This window comes from Dermacentor silvarum, chromosome 2, assembly GCF_013339745.2.
Source record: "Dermacentor silvarum isolate Dsil-2018 chromosome 2, BIME_Dsil_1.4, whole genome shotgun sequence".
Lineage (NCBI taxonomy): Eukaryota > Metazoa > Arthropoda > Arachnida > Ixodida > Ixodidae > Dermacentor > Dermacentor silvarum.
The window spans coordinates 110,074,325-110,093,909 of record NC_051155.1 but is presented as its reverse complement, the minus strand read 5'-3'; the positions used below and the strand labels follow the sequence as shown (position 1 = coordinate 110,093,909).

The window sequence follows — 19,585 nt, the reverse complement described above, 5'->3', positions numbered from 1 at the left end:
TTTTATCTCTCTTTTCATCGCTAATACAGTGCGTTGAAAATGACGATAAACACGTGAATAAGGTTCAGTTTCACATGCCAAAGTCCACATTTTCAGCTCAAAGAAAAAAATGCAGCGCATACAAAAGACACAGATTTGAAGTTCATTGTACCCAACAAAGCTTTATTTTATGCCATATCACGTGGCTATGGCGATTATGAACAAACAACTGGCTGTTCTATTCCAGAAAGCGTTCTTTTTCTTTTTTCATCACTATTTTAGTTATCCCGTTGTAGCTATTCACTGGCAGTGTTCTTAGCCCTTGTTCAACTTCTTGTGGACAGCGTGGGCGATGGCACCCTGAACAACTCCACGAATGATGATTGGCAGGAAGTACTCGGAGCCATCCTCACTCAAGACTTCGCCATTGTTAGACGCAACCCGAAGAGCGTTGATCAACTGTTCTTGCGCCTCCTCGGTTAAAGGAACATTCTCGCCCTGCAGCAGCCGTCCCACTGTCTCCAGTGTCTTTCCTGCTTTCTCAAGTGCATCTTCTTCAGCCTCTGGACAAATAAGGAGCGAGAAAATGGTACAGGTGCACAAAACAGAGAATAAGCGAATGTAACATAATTATTAGCAATCGCAGACAACTCTATTACGCAACCTATGTTGCTGCTATGTTTCACAGAATAAGAAGGCTTGGTAGTTACATGATAAATCCATGTTTAGTCGAAGTAACTAAGCATATATAAGAATAACCGCGATTTCCAACGCATAAGACAAAGGAAAAGACACCGAAACAAATTGACCCTTTGGATACTGGGGCAACACATTGGTTGCCGTAATTATGTGCAGATGTTCTGCCGTAATACATTTTCGCAGCGTGCCCTTGTGAAATGGTGATGCTTCTGTAACTTCAAAGTCCGTATATCACAACAGTGGTGTCTTACAAACCCTCGCTAGATTTTAGGCGCAATATGCGTAGATCATTGAGGGAAACGCATAACTCCTGCAAGGTGTATTTGAGGCATAAATGCGTTTCACAAATGACATTCATTTTCTGAAGCCGTACGCAGAACCAGTATACAATGGAATCAGAAAGTTTGAATTCGCAGTGACATGGCACAATATTCGATGCTTACGTTTCGGAAGAACAGGATTACCCAAGGCCACATGCGGCACTCTACAAAAATAAAAAAGAACAGATGGCCAAGATAAGTACAATGTTCGGGCGTCGAATACTCTTGTCGTTTGTTTTTTATATTATGTTGACTCAAATACTCACAGTGTTGCGCCATCTTCGTTGCATATGAAAAACAACAAAAAGAATGTATTAGAACATTTGTTATTTGGAGTTCCCTATAAAACTCATTTAAACTATTCTTGTGACAATGTCAAATGAAAGACATGGGGGGGGGGGGGGGGTGCTTATCCGCAGCCAAGAAGCGTCAGTAAAGAATAACAGATTTTTATAGGCCTTATTTCCCCAAGGAGACAAAATCTAATACAAGTTCTTCGAAATTTATTAGACGCAATCAGCAACGTTGCATACACGATGGGTAAAATAAAAAATCACCGTGAATTAGTTGCCAATATAAATAAAACATGCTTGAAAATACCACCATGTGTGGCATGTTTGGTTTCACAGCCTATTGTGCATTGACACAAACGTCAACTAGATATTGATTTGAATGCGCTCCTAACCGATAGATTACAATGAGAGTCCCCATGACGTCACTCAAAGTTAACGTCGGACACTAGGAAATTAAAACATTTTATACTTCGCAGAACCCTGGCGGTTTCTATTCTATCTTAACTCGCTCTTAAATTTAGGTATGGAAGAATGGCATGTGAATTAAAAGGTAATCATTTGCAACGTAAAAAAAACAAAAAAAAGAATGTTTTGCTTAAAACATGGCAGACGTTAGTGCAAGTAGATTGTTTTGGCTTTCCTATATGGATTTTGTTTTGGAAAAACTTAAGAGCAGGTTCATTTGCCTGCACTACCATGCTCCTAATGAGTCCGAGGGTACTTAAATTGCCATCGTAACATAGCACTTCACGGCCATATTACTGCTAGTTGAGCGAGCTTTTATCACATGGAACGCGTCGAATTAAGACATCCTCCAAACTCACAGGCTACGGTGACGAGGGATAGCAAGGTGAGCCACAAGCAAGTCTTCATGGTGCAAGGACCTGCATATGAGTGTCATACAACACAAAATGGAAACAACTGCATTACCGAAAAGTAGCGGGGAGCTTTCAATTGTGAACAATAAATCAACGGCGGGCTTGAAAAGCGGGGCGACACATCCTGTGTCGGCGTCCCAACTCCCCTGCCAAGCGAGCCAAAAGAAATCTGTCGGCTGGGTAAACTTCGACTTCAAACAAAATGTGAATGTGTGTAATACAACTATGTTTTGCGATGTTTCAAAGCATAGGAAGGGAGAGAGAGCCTAAGGTGCGGAGACACTTGTCCTGGCACCTGTTCTAGACAGACCAAAGGGGTGGTGGGGTGGGGTGGAGGGGGGGGGGGGGGCTTCGGCGTCGCTGGTCGGCTAGGATGACCGGTGCCGGGCGCCCTTTAGTCGCGGGAATTCGTTGACGAGGGACGGGGGAGGGGGGGGGGGGGGGGAGGACGAGTTGTTTTGGTGTTGCTGACCTAGAGCGGGGGGTCCTTTCTTCCCTTCGTCGCGTCTGCCAGGCCATGAACATACAAGGAAGGAAGAATGCCCTTCACGCGGTTTATATTACCCGCCGTGTTCTGAATGTGCCAAGACTCGAGTAGCAGCCTTTTTCGCCAGTTTGTCTCTGTTTGAAGGATTTGGGTTTCTTGGAAAGAAATCTTGTGGTCGGCGTCTTCGGAATGTTCGGCGACGGCGCTGCGTATTCGGTTGAATGTTCTGACGTCGTTTTCATGTTGTCTGATTCTTTCTTTTAGATTTTTGGTTTCCCCGATGTACGACGCCGGACAGTCGGCACAGCTGATTTTATAGACGACGCCTTGAGCTTTTTCTTTTGGTGGACGGTCTTTTGGTTTAGGAATGAGGATATTCAAAGTGTTCATCGGTTTATGCGCGACTTTGAGGCCTTCTTTTTTCAGTATTCGGCTGAGAGCTTCACTGGCACCTTTGACGTATGGGATGGACACTCGTTTCTGTGGTCGAGGGGGAGTCAACGGTTGTAGGTCTCGTAGTTTGTTTTTTCTTTTTTGTTGTCGGGTTGTTTTTCGAATGAATTCCGTTGTATAGCCGTTCCTTTTGAGTTCGTTGAGAACCGTTCTCCTTTCTTTCTTTTGATCTGATTCCAATGTGCAATGACTTTCGACTCTTCTCAATAAAGAATTTACGGCCGATGCCTTGTGGTTTGCCGGATGGTTGGATGAGAAGTGTAGGTAGCGGCCTGTGTGGGTTGGTTTTCGGTAGACTGAGAATTTTAGATTGCCGTTGGTTCGTGTAACTTGTACATCTAGGAATGGTAGCGATCCGTTTTGTTCGCGCTCCGTCGTGAACTGTATATCCGGGTCTATGGAATTTAAATGGCTCTGCAGGTTTTCGACTTGCGACTCCTTCACGATACAGAAGCAATCATCCATGTACCTGAGGAAAACTTTTGGCTTCGGGGAAAAAGTACTCAGAGCTCTGTCTTCGATATTTTCCATAGTTAGGTTAGCCATGGTGACGGAAATTGAGGCCCCCATGGGAGTTCCTTTTACCTGCTTGTAGTAGCTGCCTCGGAAGGTGAAGTAGGTATTTGATAGGCATAGCTCGAGAAGGCGGCAGATCTCGTCTACACTCAAGGGGGTTCTCTCGTCGAGTGTGTCGTCGCGTTCCAGGGCATCCCTTGTTGCGGATATAGCTAACTGAATGGGTACTCTGGTGAACAACGAGATCACATCAAAAGAGACCAGGCATTCATCATCTTCGAGGCGTACATTTGATATGAAGTGTTACCGAGGTGGATGTTTTCAGTATGACACCGAGCACGGGGTTCGTAAGTGGTGCTATAATGACGAAGCAAAATCGATCAGAAAATAAAAGGAGAGGAATAGCTTCAAAGTTTAGCTTCAAAGCATGAGCGGCAACATTGTTTAGTGGCATGTACATTGCTTTGTGAACACGAAGAACCAGAAACATTTGATTTTTCGCTACGTGACTACGCCTGAAGGAACCACTTTCGAGTGCCTGTATTGTGACCACTTTCGTATTCCTCTCCTTTTATTTTCTGATCGATTTTGCTTCGTCATTATAGCACCACTTACGAACCCCGTGCTCGGTGTCATACTGAAAACATCCACCTCGGTAACACTTCAACATTTCCTGCCTCTTTCTCAATTTTGGCTCCATTCATGCTACATTTCTCCGCTGCAAATAGTCACAGACAAATCTTTTCCTTGAACATTTTTACAGTACTACAGAGTAATTAGGTAACTTGGACTTTTCAAGTGTTATTGAACATTTTGTACCACACGTGAAAAATTTCGCCACCGCGTATAACACCGACATCGTACGGATGACAAATTGATCTCTAATATCTCAAAACAGAGGTTGGTACTCACCGGTTTATTCTCCTGTCTAGTGGTCGGCTGGCAATCTGTTTCTTCGCGAAAATTCGACTTTTCTTATATACTCTACGCACAGAGATACCACAGGAGTCAACACAATGCAATCTGTGGGGTTTTCCTATCTCCATGCGTCGCTCACTGGAGTAATGGGATGCTCGTCTAGCATGCAGGAAAAATGTTATCGCGATGTCGGCGAGGTACTGAATAGCAGTAGGCGAGAAACAAAGAGTTGTGACGAAAGAAAAAAATACGTATGCAAACTTAGGGTGAGCAGGAATTCCTCACCCTAAGTCGGTGAAAATAAACTTCGATGTTGAGCAGTTTGAAAATTTCATGGTGATAATAACAACGTATTTTTGGGCTTCCCTACTTCTATAGTGAATAAATTTGGTGTGGTATTTTAAGGAACAATTAGAAATGGTGGTTTAATATTTGTCTTCTTCGAGTACTGTGCTGCAGTTGAATCCTGCCATAAAACATTATATTATTTTTGACGGCACTTGTTCTGCCTCTTTATGCGATATTAGTTTATGTCCACGGAACACTTTCTCGAGAGGTCATGTAATTTACCTTTGGCAAGCCTTTGTTTCTATACTCGTGTTCTGTGGCAGTGAAGGGAAATCAACGAAGACAAAGCGCGCACAAGACCGCTTCAGAACGGAGTCGCACATTTTCATCGGCGTTAGCTTAAGCTTGGAAAAGGAACACAGCAGCATATGGTTTATATTAATAAACAACACAAAATAGAGCACTGCGTGGTATATTTGACCTATTCATCTGCTTTTCTATTCTTTGTTTGGGTGAATGCGAAACCGTCACAAGTGGAAGCCACGCTGATTTGATTCGGAAAAAACTAAAGTTCTGTCACACTCTGCCGACTACTTGGCGCATGAATACTTGTTCTGAAGCTTTGGCCCAGTAGCTTTCCTTTCATTGCCACAGAAGTCTGTCTGCGAGGATATGAGGCTATATTGTAACTTTCCAAGCAGCCATAGACTACGTCTTTTTTTAAATCGTAATGCATCGTAAAAACATCTGCAGTACTAAAAATACTTTATGGTTAGCTGCTTATTTATGAATTCTTCGTTACACAGTGGTTTCTACAATAAAATCCTGAAACTCCTTCGAGGGAGATATCATAAATCACGCATTTGCAATACATATATAGACAAACAGCCCCCACAAATGACAAACAAAGTGCGTGCTACGGCAGCCCCAACATCTTTTCCTTAGTAATGCGAGCACTCTCTTGACCTCATTATAGTGTAATCATAATATTGCTATCAAAATTAGTGGATTTTTCTTCTCTATGGCCTCATGAACGCTGAACATTTATTGGGCAGAACAAGGGACTAATTGAAATTCCGTGGTGTTATGGGTTGCAGCTCTCCCCCCTCCGCCTTTCCCTCCTCCCCTACAACTGTAGATGTTACCACCAATTCTCTGCAAAATATACTGCGAAACGAAATATAGAAGCCGAATACAACCATGAAATTTTGTTGCCACCTAAAAATGTGTTCGCTGATGCTGTTCCTCCAGCGACACAGCGGCTCTCTAGAAGTGATCTTAACTTTTGATCAACGCCGTGTCCCAGCACCTGCGTATGGCCGCACGTCTCCCATTCTTAGCAAAGTACCAATGCCTCTACACAGTCCGCGTATGCATAAAGTAGTGTACAACGGCATCGACAAAAGTCGTACGGCAGTTCACCGGGCCGCCATTTCAACCAATCATCGGTGCCCCTGGGTAACCACTCCCCCCCCCCCCCCCCCCCCCCCCCAGCGCACAGGTGCGATTTGTCGAGAATGCCATAAGTGACAATCAAGGGTCCAGATGCAACGACATAGTTCATTTGCCTCTCCTCCTTTCCCGTGTTGGCTGTTGCACATTTCGAGCACTGCATTGACACACACCTTTCATTATTATTGTGGTATTAGTGATCACAATTGTGTTCTGGCGGAAATTAATTTTCAGTATGTTAAACTTGAGCACTGTGGCAATCGACGCATTTACAGTTATCGAAAGGCACGTACCCTTGAGATAACACGTGCATTAGAATCTTATATTGATGTGTTCGAAAGTTTGTCTTAATCGCTCAGCGTAGATGCACTGTGGAACACGCTGAAAGACAAACTTTTCGATCTACGTGAACAATATGTACCGTCGTGGGTTATGGCGAAACGTCGCAGCAAAAGCAAGCCATGGTTTACAAAAGAGGTGCGTAGAGTCGTTGAAAAGACACAACAGTAATACGCACGTTTCAAAAGAAACCCATCGCACGAAAACAAGAATCAGTTAGGAAAGATTACAAATGATATGAGTGCTTGAGTTAAAATAGCCAAATTTGCCTATTTTCAGTCCTTCGACTTGCGCATCCAAGATGGCCCTAAAGAATTTTGGCAGTATATAAAAAGAAATAGAAAGGATGACTTGTCCTTCCCACCACTCGATCATGACGGAATTATCGTTCACGATAATCTGGAGAAAGCCAAGTGCTTTAACGCGTTTTTCAACTCGGTGTTTTCAACTGCTCAAATCTACATTAGCCCTGCCGAATGTCGCCCTGGCTTAATCAGTGCTGAGCCCATGGCGGACGTTGTATTTGATCAGCGAGGAATTGTGTCGCTCTTATAAAGATTGAAAGAAAACAGTGCCACTGGACCAGATGGCATACCCACGATCCTGCTCTCTTCTGGTGCGTTCTCTCTGTCAAAGTACCTGCAGATTCTTTTCACGAAGTCATTACAGGACGGATCTCTACCTGATGAATGGAAACTTGCAAACGTTGTGCCTATACACAAATCTGTACCTAGAAATAATATTGCAAATTATCGACCAGTGTCTTTGACCAGTGTGATATGTAAAGTTTTAGATCACGTGTTTTATACTAATATTATGAGCCATCTTAGTGCATACTCATTATTAAATACCCATCAGCATGGTTTTCGCAGTGGTTACTCGTGTGTCACTCAACTTACCGAATTCGCTCATGATTTAACAAACGCACTGGATAACGGGCATTCTGTTGACTGTTTATTTCTTGACTTCCGCACAACATTTGATGTTGTGTCACATTCGTTATTAATAGAAAAATTGTCTTGGTACAACATAAATGAGAACGTTATTAGATGGATAAAGAAGTATTTGAGCCTGAGGCGTCAGAGAGTTGTTATCAACGGGAAACAGTCGCATGACGTTGATGTGACCTCAGGGGTGCCTCAAGGATCCGTCCTGAGTCTTTTACTGTTCCTAATTTACATGAACGACATTGTCACAGGTATTTCTTCACGCATGCGACTTTTCGCGGATGATTGTGTTTTGTATAGAATTATCAACGATCGAGGTGACTGCGAAGCTTTACAACAGGTCTTGTGTACAGTAGCTCAATGGTGTGAGGATTGGGGAATGCATATTATTATATTTACATACAAAAGTCTGTACATATTTGTTTCACAAAAAAAGACTCCTCATGATTTCACGTATAACATTAACAGTAGCAAACTGCTGTCAGTCTCAGAATTTAAATATCTTGGTGTATATTTGACCAGTGTAATGTCTTGGCACCGCCATGTCGATTTTGTTACTGCCAAAGCCTGCCGCGCTTTGGGCTTCCTGCGTCGTAACGCCAAACATTTTCCTGTAAAAACCAAAGAACTGTTATATATATGAAATGTTAGAAGCATACTTGAGCATGCTTGCACAGTCTGGGACCCGAAATCTCTAGTTGACATACAAAAGCTAGAAAGAGTTCAGAATTTGGCCGTTCGTTTCGTTTTTAATGACTATGGTAGGTTTTTCAGCGTATCGAGTCCAAAAAACACTTTGCGCTGGGACACACTTCAAATCTTCGGTTAAAATTTTTTCATAACATATTTCATTCAAGAACTGGAATTGACCGAACCCAATATATATTTAGCCCTGATTATGTGTCCGTCCGAAGAGACCATTCGCTCAAATTTAAAGAATACAGGTGCCGGACTGACATCTTCAAAATGTCTTTCTTTCCCAAAACAATGTCTGACTGGAACAAATTGCCTGAGTGTCGATAACATCAAATGACTCATTTTCTTCCTTGCTGTGAAATTTTTATGTTTAATAATTTTGTGTTTTTCCTATTTGAATGTTATTTTTTTTCGCCGCCTGAGCGCGGTAGTACATTGTGCACCTTTTCATTCTTCAACCCCTCCCCCCCCCCCCCCCCCCCACTGTAATGCCAGAAATGGCGCTGTGGGTACTGTGATAAATAAATAAAAAAACTGTGTACTTTCTTCGCACCACTTCTACTTTACTTACTTCACAGGCGCCGACATCTTTGGAGCTGTTATGGAACCGGAAAAGTTTTGCCACCCCTCGTCTTTGACTGGCTAAGAAAGTACGTTCTGCACTTGAGTAAGTACTGCACACCTTGGAGTTCACAATTAGGCAAATAAAGATAGTACAAGAAAAGCTAAAGCAGCAATGCACACAATGATGGTCAGTGCTTTTGATTCCTTATATTCCGACGTCGCGAGAATACTTGAAACACGTGGCAACTATCTTGAAACACTCTTGATTGAACTGCTTTGGAAGTGTGAATAATATGTTCAAAACGAGTATGAAGGTGTTCAGTGTCTTGGTGTTATCTTCCCGCGTCAGTATTTCGTCATGTAGTGGGTTTACTTCTTTCATCGTTTTGAACGATGTTAGGTCCCCTTCAGGTGATGTGCAAGGCAAAATCAACACAGTGCAATCTGTGGGGTTTTTCCATCTCCACTGCATCGGTGAGTGGTATATAGGGGCGTCCGGCTGCATTCAACAAATATGATATTGCGGCGGTTCCGCCTTATAAAGAGCAACACGAGTGATATGCGAGGAGTGAAGAAAAGGTAATTTGAAGCCTTTGTCTGAGCTAGAAGTGTTTTCAAGCCAGAAATGGATATCACTAACTTGAAACACAGAAAGTTCCCCAGATGCACAGGGTTAAATTGGCCAATCGCGATTCCTTAGGTGCTTTCATGTATTTAGGCTTTACGATCTCAATTACGTCGCACTATGTTGCGAGCCCTGGTATATCCTTAAACATGATAGTGCAGATATATGAAAAGTTTATTATGCCTGCATGCCACGAAGAAGTGCAGGAGCCAAATGTCAGCACAGTAACAGTATGAGCTTTTTGTACCCGGAAATTTAAAAAGTATGCTGAAGCAGCGTAAACAAAACCAAAATATCTCTGCGCACGGATATTGCCAATCAAGAAAAGGTATCAATACAGAAACCAAAAAAACATGACCAGTGCATAAAAGAAGACACATGTACGTCTTATTTGAGATTGAACTTATATATTTACTTTGATTTATAAAACAACGATTTTAAACACGAGTTCGATGCATGCACTCTCTGTCATGCCGAGTTTGTGCTGGCCGGTTACCGCAAATTGTAAAATGAAGCCGCCGTGCTTGCTTTGTGGCTGTGGTGTTGGGCTGTAAGCACGAGGTCGCGAGATCGAACCCTGGCCAGTGGCCACAGAGGCAGCATTTCGGTGGGAGCGAAATACGAAAACACTCGTGTACTTAGATTTAGGCGCACGTTAAACAACCCCAGGAGGTCGAAATTTTACGGAGTCCCCCATTACGACGTGCCTCATTATGAGATCATGGTTTTCGCACGTAAAACCTCACAATTTAATTAATAATTGACTAGTTAATACGAATGTACTGTCCTTATGGGTGTTGTACTTGACTTTCAGCAAGATTATAGTTGTTCCCCATGTACCATTTTTAATTGCCGAAGATGCAGCAAGCTTTGCCCGCAATGTGTACCGGAATGCGTCTTAAGGTCATTTGTAACGCCTATAAAATATCTAATAATGCACTTCTTAGTCGTTATGTGCTCTTTACAGCACTCGCTATACGTATGTCATAAGACGCCAACAAACAATGATACCAAGGACAACATAGGGGAAATTACTTGTACTTACAAATTGAAATAAAGAAATGATATATTAATGGAAATGAAAATGGATGAAAAAACAACTGTCCGCAGGTGGGGAACGAACCCACGTCTTCGCATTACGCGTGCGATGCTCTCACCATTGAGATACCGCGGAGCCGTTTTTCCCATCCACTTTTTGGTGTATTTGTGTTTTACGACTAGAAATAACCCTGGGAGTGTTAGCCAGTGCCACCACCCACAAACCTAAGGGCGGATGTGGAACATCCTTTCTGTCGCAGGCGTCACGAGCACGTGATCTTTTTGGGTGATGGCAACTGGTCAATAAACCCACATATGCTACCTCAAGGCATCAATGTTGCCGGATTCAAGCCCTCGTTATGTTGTGAGCGAGAAGAAAGGGAACCGAGGGGCCCGATTTTTATTATACATATCATAAGACGCCAACAAACAATGATACCAAGGACAACATAGGGGAAATTACTTGTACTTACTAATTGAAATAAAGAAATGATACATTATGGAAATGAAAATTGATGAAAAAACAACTGTCCGCAGGTGGGGAACGAACCCACGTCTTCGCATTACTTAGCCAGGCTCAGCTTTGCTAGGAGCAAGCGCTCTTCTTTACTGGGCCTTAGTGCTGGCCTTAAATAAAGTTTGTTCCTCCTCCTCGCTATAGAATTCACAGGGGTATGTGCCATTGGGATTGGACCCTTTCTGCAGAACTGCCAAGATCGGCCCACATTTTTGTCCGCGACGGACGGACTAACGGCCGGTTTAAACAGCTCCGCTGGTAAAATGATGTGGATCCCCCGCACTATGGGTATCGGTGTAAGTGAAGCTTTCTGCACGGTTTGCGTTGATGGAAGAGAATTGGTGATGATGTTGATGATGAATGTTTAAAATTTTCAATGCTTAGTAATATACTAGAGTAGCGAGGCAATGATAAAAGTTACCTTGCCTGCACCACTTGTGTTCGTCAATACGTTATAAGTTACCTTGCCTGCACCACTTGTGTTCGTCAAGACGAGACGTGTTTTAACAGCGAAGCTGTTTAAGTCCGCCGTATTTTGTGGTGCGTGCCAAGAAACTGCCATGCCGTAGCCACGGCAACCCGGAGAAGAAGGAGGGCGTGGAGACTGCGCCCTCGCCAGCTCGATCCCTACCTTCCCTACCCCACCTCTCTTCTCTCCGCGGCACGCTGAGCCAGGAGAAAAAAAAAAGTGAAAGCTTGCACTAGGCCGCGCAAAGCTCAAGACACAGCGAAGCTGGCCGATTTATATCGAGTGGCTAGCCTCCAACGCGTTCGGCGTCGGCAAGCAGCAGCGTTCTTCGCACTGTGCCAACCTAGTTTAGCCTGCCTGCGTTTGTGGCATGCCAGGAACGGAGTCGCTCGTAGGCGCCGATGCGTCTAGCGCTACTCACGCAAAATGTCCCCAACGCGTTCGTCGTCGGCAAGCGACAGTGTTCTTGGCACTAAACCGAACTTGGCTTGCCTGTCTGCGTTTGTGGCATGCCAGGAGCGCTGTCGCTCGTAGGCGCCGACGCGTCGAGCGCTAGTCACGGCAAATGTCGCGGAAAGGAAGGTACTTCCGAACATAATTGCTCAAGAATACCTTCCTACATGCGCAGGTAAGTTAAACCAAGTTAAGACCTAGCAACAACCATTGTAATACCTAGCAGTAGCAGACAGTAAGTTTCGCTGTGCCTTAGCTTTGCGCGACTGAGTGCAAACTTGCCCGTTTTTTTAGGTAGTCTTGTGCGCCATTGTTCGTAGCCATTGAGAGGGCTAGCACGGTCATTGCCTCACGCGGCGCATCGCATCTTGGCAGAAGTGTTGATTTCTGGGACGGTCGCTTGCGTAGTCTTGTCGCATGCTGCGGTGCTTTAAAGGGGCACTAAAGGAAAGCAGGAAGTTCAGCTGAAATAAAAGAGGGAAATGCAGGAATGCATTCAGTTTTTGTTTGGGGCAAAAATATGAGTTATTAGCGGAGAAATTCGAAAACAAAGACCAAATATCTCTTCCTCAATTTCTCTCACCCCAGATTTGGCGCTGAAACAGTGTCGTCACGGATTTCATTGCTCTCAGCGAATCTGAGGGCGCTATGATACGTCACTGCTTGCGTATACGACCGAGGCGCTGGCTGCATCATGTGCACGGCCGCTGCGTCGCTGTGTTTGCGCTCGCCGCGATGAATACCGTTGCTGCCGCTGAACCTTCCAACGAAGAGCTCGCCAGGGAAGCAGGATTATATTTCAGCGACTTCAGTGAAACGAAGCACGAAATGATCCTCCGTGCTCGCGCGGTAAGTGTTTCCGAGTGCGATGGCGGTGAGTCGCCGGCCGCGCCGACAGAAAGCGAAGACTCGTTTTCGTCGACGGAAGGCGAGGCATCCGGTCCGCCAGGAGACGATGTTCCCGACAGAACAAGCGTAGAAAGTTGAACGCGTACTCGGTATGGTTATTTCGTGGCTTTTTTTTAATGTCATTCAGCACTCACCGAGCCGCTAGTTTGCTGCTACAGGGGCACCAGCATGGAATTTGATGAAGGCGGCATTGAGAGAACAGCTGCTCGAGAAAGGACTGGCCTCCCGTGCACGCCAAAATACTTTCCGAAAGGCAGGATTACATACATTATCCGAGGGCGAGAAATGCAGAGAGCGCACCATCAGTTTCTCTGGCTCTTTTGCCGTTTTATTGCGATAGCAATTATATGGACACTCAAAAGCAGATTTCTGCCGTCGGCGTCGCCGTCGCCGTGAGGTTCCGTATGACGTCAATGGAGATGAAATCGTCGCCGCGCGCCGAACGCTGTATGTGCGAGTGAAAGGGCGCGAAGGACGCGCGCTTTCACGGGAGTGAACGCACGGCGGAGAACAAACGCGCGTTCTGCGCTGTGCTCCCTTAAGGGCTGCAGAAGTAGGCGACTCTTTCCTCCTCTACAATCACCATATATGTAGAATAAACGTACCTTCTTCCGACGCGCGAAAGGCCGTGGGGGAGGGGGGGAGGGAAAGGAGACGATGATGATGATAAATGGTTCTTGAGAGAAAGGGAAAGGTTGGCGCTATCTTCTGCAGCCCTTGAGGGAGCACGGCTCAGCGCCAAAGGAGACGACGTTTAGCTGCGGCACCAAGTGCCTATTTATATCAGAGGCTCCGGCGACAGTCACCAACGCCACACACATTTTGAGCGAACGCGGGCAAAACGCCGACGGCGTCGACAACAGTTCTGCGTGTTGCCGGTGCTGCTGCCTGTCCAAGTTTATACAGCTGATAAAGCTGCTATCATTACTCCGTATAGCTCTCTTCAAATTTGCTATCGCAATTGATGCTTCGCCTTTCAGGTGAAACTGCGACAACTTTTTTTATCATCAGCAGAGCATTGAGCCATTGCGAACGCCGGGGCTCATCTCGCGGCACCACATGAAAGGACACAGTCGGGTCAACACTGCCGCTGCTCCTGAGGAAGTGCCTTGCGCCGTTTATACAGCCCTCAACACTACACACACGAGGCGTTTCCTGGCTGTTTCCCGCGAAGTCAATGTTTTTCGAGCCACGCAACACGCACCCAAACACTGCAACACTAGAGCGGAACAGGCACGCGCGATGATGTATGGAGCAAATACGAAATTATCACGATGGCATGTATATAGCGCCATGCCATTTTTTCCTATTTGTTATTTAATTTTGCGCATAACTTCTACTTTGTCGCTTGAAACGGTTTAAAAATTTGGCAAATGCTCTTTATGTACGTATAAGGTGTATTTCATTTTGCGTTTTATTTACAGTGATAAATCGCTCTCGACCTCGACCAATCGCGACCGGGCTGCGTTTGTGATCTCCGACGTCACGAACGTGCAGTGCGGGAAATTCGAAGTGGCGTCAGCACCTATCCTTCAGTTTTTCGCTATTTTCTCGTTTATTAAACCTCTGTTCGCCGTCAGAATGATATGACTGCGATCGTGAAAGGATACTCTACCATTAATGCTCAACTCCGGTTTCTCTTTAATGTCCCTTTAATGCGGCTTCTTGTCCAAAAGCCCCCCTGCGTCAGATGTACGCTTGAATGAAGTTGCAAGGTGTTTATTTTTCAATATAGCAGAAACGTACTGTACCGTGTACTGAATTTACATTTAGTTTGTTTGTATGCAGTCAATGAAATAAACAGTGAACATTTTATACGAGAAACTAGTTTGGCCTAGTCGGTGCGTCAAACTTAAAGAAATTTGCGGAGCAACCAAGAAGAAGACATCGAACACGTATGACAGAACAGCGCTAATTTCTAATTTAGTTCAGGACTAGCAATGGAGTTCTTAAGCATAGCAATTTCATGTGATCACGGGTGGCATGCAACAAACAGAATTAATAACCAAAACAAAGAACTAATTTTCAGTGACCAACTGCGCATAATATTCAATAACACGTGGGGAGAGCTGGCCAGAAAAAAAACTGTTCGTTAGCGAGAAGGGATAAACATGGCAGGCTGACATTGGCATCACAACTTGGCTTCATGTAATAAGCCTGTATTAGTTCCCTTTCTGTCTAATCTTTAGCTCTGCCCTTAAACTTCATTTAACCAAACAGCGCATAAAATCAGTATTCTTTACAACATGGGGCCATTAGGCTACCAAAATCACTCAAATTAAATTAACGGGTTGCACCTGCCAAAATGACGATGTGATTTGGAGGCACCCACCGAAAGCATTCATTACTCTAAATTGGTGCTCTCGCTCGCCATCATTAAAGCACAGACAGATCTGCCCTATCTACTCTTTTCCTAACCAATGTTGGATCAGATAACTACCCCTGACACACACTCCGTAAACTTCGTTGCGTGTTTTGTATAGCATGCCTTCTTTTTCTAGCGGCTCATGATACCACAAATCTTGGGCTGTTTACGCAGTGCTGATGAAGATGTTATGGAACAGTGCATTATTGCATGGCAACACCTGCGCGGGAGTAAGTTCCTTGCTTGCTTCATCACTGGGCACTTTCGATGAAAGTGTCGTCTTTTTAAAAATGCCTTCAGAAATGTTTGAAATCGATTATGAATTGTAGCTTGCTTGTCGGATACGTGTAGGCTGCGCGCTGAAACTAGAAGACAGCTAAAGTTCGCACGAGCGCTTCCGTACGGTAAACCGCCTGTGTTGCACCGGAAATTGCGTGCCCAGAAAATGTGCGCTCCGTGACAAAAAGAAGAGGCGCTTTAAAAAGCGATTTCTAGTTCTAAGTAAGATCACTTTCATTTGGCAGCTATCATGTCGTATATGTTCTATGCCCTCGTCCAGTTTGTGCCGTAAATATGTTTGAACATGACGCGTGTCAGTTCGCTAAATCGCTTCAATGGTAATTGCATTTATATCGATAGTCATCGTGAGATGGCATGCGCCGGAATTCTTTTTATGGAATTTCATACGCACCTCATCCCAATAACGATGCCTGTTTCATTTTGAGGCTTGATTGCAGAGCAATGCTAAGATGTAACCGCGAGTACAGATCACGAGAATGAATGAAAAACTTTATTTCATGAGCTTTTCAGCGCGTGCGCCGGTAGGAAGTGGTTCCCACTTCACGGGAATCCATAAGCTGTTCTCACCGCCTGGCCCCTGGTTACGAGCCAAAGCTGGTCTTCCAGGGCGGGGCTGGACAGCAAGATCTTCCATTGCTCTCTAAGGGGTTGGATGGGTAGGGGGATCATGTTGGGGTTAGGATTGGTGAGGAGTGGTGGGTGTTGTTGGCTAAATTTACATTCAGCTATCATGTGTTGGAGTGTACCTGGCTCGTGACACAAGGGGCATTCTTGCCCGTACTGGCTCAGGTACATGCGGTTTAGTAATCGGGGGTGGGGAAACGACTCTGTCTGGATCTGCCTATATGTTGTCTGCTACTCCCTCGTTAACTTCAAGTGTGGCTCGGGGAAGCTCTGTCTCCCATTTCTGTAATATTCTACTATGTCTTTGTACGGGACCAGTGGTTGGCTCTTTGCGTTCTCCTCTTCCCTCTCCGCGGCTGCGGCTCGGTGTGATAGCACTCGGGCCTGCTGGTGGGCAAACTCATTGCCCTCAACTGCCGAATGGGCCGGAACCCAGATTAGTTCTATCTCCTCCCCTTTCGGGGGTTCCTTGCCTTTGAGCGCCCGAAGCACCAACCGGGACACCCAGCCCGACTGGAAGCATCTATACGCTTGTTGCGAGTCTGTGACCACTCTGGTCCTGCCATGTATAGTGAGGTCCAGGGCAATCTGCCAACCGGTGCTAGTTTTTATGAATTAGGCTAACGTCACTTTATGCCGCCTAAGAATCATGGCCATTTTGGGAGGTCATTTTATGTCGCCACATGAGACCAGCTCACAGTCACGGGTAAATAACAAACCACGGCCAATCTACCAGAACTGTGCCTAGTTATTGTCTGTATTATACATTTTAATAATATGCCGGCGTGAAAGGAATTCTACGAGAACATCTTTAGGTTTCAGTAAAAAAAAGTTCATCGCATGTTCTTATTGGGCAACGAGCCTCTTCTCCCATATGAAAATATTTTGAAATATCTTAGGTCACAGAAACCGTATAAAACTGCCCGACTGTTTCTCTTACGCAGCCATATACACGAATTCTATTTCCTTTTATTTTCCAGGACGCTTCTGCAAACACGTACTGGCGTATAACTACTGCGCCACAAAAATCTATTCTCTTGAAAGGCAGGTGACTTTGCAGACATTTCACGTTCTTTGCACGGAGAATTTTATTATCGACACCGGGAAACACCATCAAAACATAAACTTGCAGAAGAAATCAATTTATCTAAATGCGTTTTGTTCTATTGATATAGTTCGCATACATTGAATATTGAGAAAATTGCCGGTTGTCGCATTATCTAACTGGCTTTCAGGTTGTGTTCTCTGAACCCTTGGCCTGCTTCTTCACCGGGCTCTTCGACTTCGGAGCGTTTTGCCTGGCAGGTGAAATGTTCAGCCCTTTGTTCGATGTGCAGCCTTCCGAGGGCTGGCTGTATGACACGACAGCTGTTGTGGACGGAGGTTTTGACTTGCGTTAAGAGGACTTGGAAGCTGTGCTCGTACTCTCCCCGATTCCGAAGGAACATTTGGAGCCTGCTGAATGCGATTCCTAGGAGCGTGACGCTGATCTTTGCGCCTTGATCTTCTTGGAAGGAGAAATGGGTTTGTTGATATCGTCTTCAGCTTTCTTTCCACCGTCGGAAGTCACCTTAGAAGTCTCGAAAACGGTGGCCGTCACGGTGGCGATAAACTGCAAGCACGAAATATACATTTTAATGAACCCGAAAATAAACGCCAAAATTACGCGCTTATTTTTCAGGACAAGAGCCATAAGCTTAAAACTCATGCTTGTGTCTTGTTTTATTATTATTTTATTATTTATGTTTTAATAATGTTTATTAGAATTTATTATTGCATTAACTTATTTATTATTTCCTATACTCTCAAGGCCCGAATGTATTACAAAAAAGAGGGGTCTGATGAGAATACAACACATGCACGAAAAAGTAACAAACAGCATGGTACACAATAGGCTTGAAGCCGTAAGAATTTGGTGCGATGGCGGTAGTAAGGTGGTTCCAGTCGACGCAGATTCTAGGACACATGAGGGGCTGAACAGGTTCGTGCGGAAGGTTGGAAATTCTACTTTGAAGCTAAGATCTGTCATAGGCGAGACATGTGTTGAGCAAAAGAAAGTAGTGTTTTCCGAAGTGATTATATTACGGCCATATATTCTTGTTAGTCGATGTGTGGAAATTTTAAATGAAACGTTCTGATCTACTATGAAAACATTGCACATTAAACTACACACAGGAAGTGCGAAGACGCACACCAGCAAGAACTTGCGCCTACATCTTCTCGGATTATAATAACGTTATTTACACCACATGCAATGACGTATTGTGCTCAGCGGTTAATGGCAAATTCCCACGGCGGAGTCACGGCAACTTTCATGCGCTCTTATTAGAGCAAGTGGGAATAGAGAACAGATTTCGATCCACGGCCAATCCGGGTATCAGTCGAAACTGCTCCACTAAAACTGACGGAGTGAGCCAGAACTGTGCGTGACGAAAACCCTTCACGCGTGCTTTGTTTCGCTTTTACTTTCTATCCATTTTGCGGCGCCGCTTTAGTACTAGCCTCCGGTATTATGGCAGAAGACACGGACAACTCTTCGCGGTACCCGGCATTGCTTTTGCAGCACGATAGTTACAGCTTCAACTTAGATATCCTAATTCTGAGAAATGAAGCAAAATAACGGAAGCGGATGACCCCATTTACGGTATACGTTACGTAACTCTGAATTTGGTGTAGTACTTCCGGTGTCCCGTTATGCCCCGAAGGCTTGAATTGTCTTCCAATCGCGAAATGGGCGGCATTGCTCAACGGCAGAAAGGGGCGCTTGCTCACACAGTTGGTCGGTTGCTGGAGTTGGTGAAAATGAGCTGCTGTACTGGTGTACACAATGATGCCTATGGTGACTAGCATTCCTTGGGAACTTCACCATGTTCTCGATAGGCATGTGAGTATGTATGTATGTATGTATGTATGTATGTATGTATGTATGTATGTATGTATGTATGTATGTATGTATGTATGTATGCATGTATGCATGTATGCATGCATGCATGTATGTATGTATGTATGTATGTATGTATGTATGTATGCATGCATGCATGAAAGTTTAAGTTTCTTTCACATAAATAAGCTTTACAACTACAATGTACACACTTTTGGTACCCAAAAAATTTGTCAAAGGGTCCCTATTGATTGTTATAAAGGGGAAAAACACTTCTATGGCAGCTGCTATTTTGTACTCAGAACTCTCATAAAACAAGAGCAGCTGAAATAAGTAAAAAAAAACAACAACAGTAGTACAGAAATATTTCACACATAAGTTATAAATTTTTGTCACAACTTTCTCACATCATCAAAAAATATCATCGGAGGAAAATAAAAATTGAGGATGTGTGCAAGCATGCGCAGTGCTACGCATTGTCAATAAGGGAGTGCTTTAATTTTTTCAGAAATGTGTGCAATGTGTTAGAGTGGTTAGGTTCCTATCAAGCATATACCAAACTGGGGTGCCTGTAA

General features: G+C 44.4%; 1 long non-coding RNA gene across 1 annotated transcript; it reads right to left on the bottom strand.

Annotated features, from left to right (window-relative positions):
• Positions 1-254: 254 nt before the first annotated feature.
• On the bottom strand, positions 255-4,583 carry LOC119441687 (uncharacterized). Its single transcript, XR_007465579.1, has 4 exons — positions 4,538-4,583; positions 2,101-2,175; positions 1,122-1,160; positions 255-542 (listed from the first exon to the last, which is right to left on the bottom strand). It is a non-coding gene; the product is annotated as an uncharacterized LOC119441687 (long non-coding RNA).
• Positions 4,584-19,585: the final 15,002 nt, after the last annotated feature.